This window comes from Misgurnus anguillicaudatus, chromosome 14 (genome assembly GCF_027580225.2).
Source record: "Misgurnus anguillicaudatus chromosome 14, ASM2758022v2, whole genome shotgun sequence".
In the NCBI taxonomy this organism is placed as follows: domain Eukaryota; kingdom Metazoa; phylum Chordata; class Actinopteri; order Cypriniformes; family Cobitidae; genus Misgurnus; species Misgurnus anguillicaudatus.
In genome coordinates this window covers 790,968-793,268 of record NC_073350.2, presented here as the reverse complement: position 1 = coordinate 793,268, position 2,301 = coordinate 790,968, and the positions used below count along the sequence as shown (strand labels likewise).

General features: G+C 34.5%; 1 long non-coding RNA gene across 1 annotated transcript; it reads right to left on the bottom strand.

Moving 5' to 3' along the window:
• Nucleotides 1-204: 204 nt before the first annotated feature.
• Nucleotides 205-1,007, bottom strand: LOC141369423 (uncharacterized). Its single transcript, XR_012373085.1, has 2 exons — nucleotides 720-1,007; nucleotides 205-535 (listed from the first exon to the last, which is right to left on the bottom strand). It is a non-coding gene; the product is annotated as an uncharacterized lncRNA (long non-coding RNA).
• Between the last annotated feature and the right edge of the window lie 1,294 nt (nucleotides 1,008-2,301).

The following is a 2,301-nucleotide window of genomic DNA, read 5'->3' as shown; positions in this document are numbered from 1 at the left end:
ACATAAATAATACTCACAGACGTTGCTTTAGCAAAGAGAAAGAGGAAAAAGCGATCGCCTGAAAAACGGATGACTGAGCGAGCTTGCTCCCCGCTGCTACTGACAACCGCGCAGCGATCTACTTCCTGATTCAGACATGCGCCGGTGTCATATCACTATAGTAACAAAGGTAAACAAATGACGCTGCACTACTGAAACAACAAAAACAATTATATATATATTTTAATTTCCCAAAGCGTCATGACATATACAGTTTTAAACAGCAAGCATCACATGTAAAGCTTTTTTTTTCAAAAGTACAACATGTCATTTCTTTTTTAATATAAAGCATAACATTAAAGTAAACAGTACTTCAAAACAGTACTAAGTCTCAAATTTTCTTTTCTTAAAATCCCAAAGCAGTTGTTTTTTCCACAACAGTACACAATTCATTAACTTTATACTCTTACATTTTTTTTAAAAACATTTTATCACCACCACACATTTCACACAACTGCACATGTACTACACAATTAATTTGAACTTTTTAAATATTCTTGAGGATCACAAACATTTTATCATCAAGAGAGTATGTGTCAAGGGCCTGAAGTCCATCTCTTGCCCTGGTTTTATAAAACTCCACTCAGGGTCAACTTGATTGTGTATGCATGAAAGTGTGAATCATACACCACTGGTAATTATACGCTGTGAATAGTCTGTTTAATACCATCTACTATTACCTTGAACCCTTCACTTTCAAGTTTCCTGTGTTTATGATAGACATGACGTCTGAAAGACTCGTATACAGTAAAAGATGACTTATAGCTATTTAGTCCACAAATGATATTGAAATTTGGTCCGTGGTTGTGAACCATACTAACATGTTGAATTAGTTTCATTAAGGTGAAGATTTTTCTTCTGCACCTTGTGCATCAATAATGTTGTGGCATGTTCAGCACAGGATACTGATCATTCGGGTGACAGTTGTTGGAAGGGGCTTGCCACCCACCTTAATGATCTTGAGAAGGTCAGTGTAAACATAGTAAGCACTGAAGGCTGCAATTACTGTATCCCTTCTTCAACTCCCATTCCCTGACACACCTCCACCCAATCCACTTTGACAAGAACTTAAACCCTCTTGGAGAAAGCCGTTTTCCAGTCAGTTTCAACCAACTGTATAGTTGGGTATGGAGTATCAGCATCACACTGTAAGATAAAAAGGTTAAACATCTATTAGTAAAAAATGCACCATTTATCAGAACAGAATGTATCAATCAGAGCATTACAAGTTTAACAAACTGTACCATACCTCTCCCAGTGTGAAGAATCTCTCTGCTTTCTCTTTAAGGATGTGAGAGTCGCACGAAAGTCAGCATCTATTGTAAAAACGTATTAAATTATTCTTCAGAAAGCAAATACAGAATGCTAATTTTATAATCACTAAACTTATTAGTCAGTTCAGCATGATACTAGAGATGGTTTATTTATTAAGAGAAAATATCTTCACAATAAATATTTGGGATTTGTTAGAAGTTAATAATATCTGCAGTGAAAATAAAATGAGGTGTAAGATTTTCCAGTAAAATGCTAGTTAATTTTAAAGAAGCTGTTTTCAGTAACTTAACGTTAAAAAAAGTAACTTTAATAAAATATTCTCAAGTAAAATTTACTTGTAATAAACTGATTTCAAATAGTTTCACACGTGAACAATGTTTGGGACAGTTGACAGAAGTGTCACTTGCCCTCTTGAGGCCAGTGCCTTGTCACGAAAGTTTATAATTTGCATGTTTTAGGCCTTGACAATTTTAATATTTAAGCAAGGACGACAAATACATATCTAACGCACGTTTGAGAAGTTCGCATTTCAAGGCTTCCGACAGAGCACAAATACTAGGTTGATGTTTTCTTGCTCTTACAAAAACGGACAAATACACAAAAATTAATTCAAAATTATGCAATTATCCTTGTAGACGTAGTCTGTTGTGTAAATGTAAACTATTCAGGAAATGCATGTGTACCTGTATATTTGATCCGTGCATTAAATGTGGGTCTTAAAGTGACAGCACACCAAATACATTTAATGTCCGCAAAACAATTTTTTTATTACTAATCGATATTGGACTGAATTGAAAGCAAATCAAATCGAAACCACAAACAAAAGTATCAAATTGCAAAAAAATTTGAATCCCCAACCCTATTTAAAAATAATATTAAGCCTTGATGAGCATAAGACATTACAAATGAACAAATTGGTCAGCATCTGGTAGATCTTCTGCAAGCATCTCAACTCTTGCTTTGTAGATTTTGGGAAGTGGAGCATTT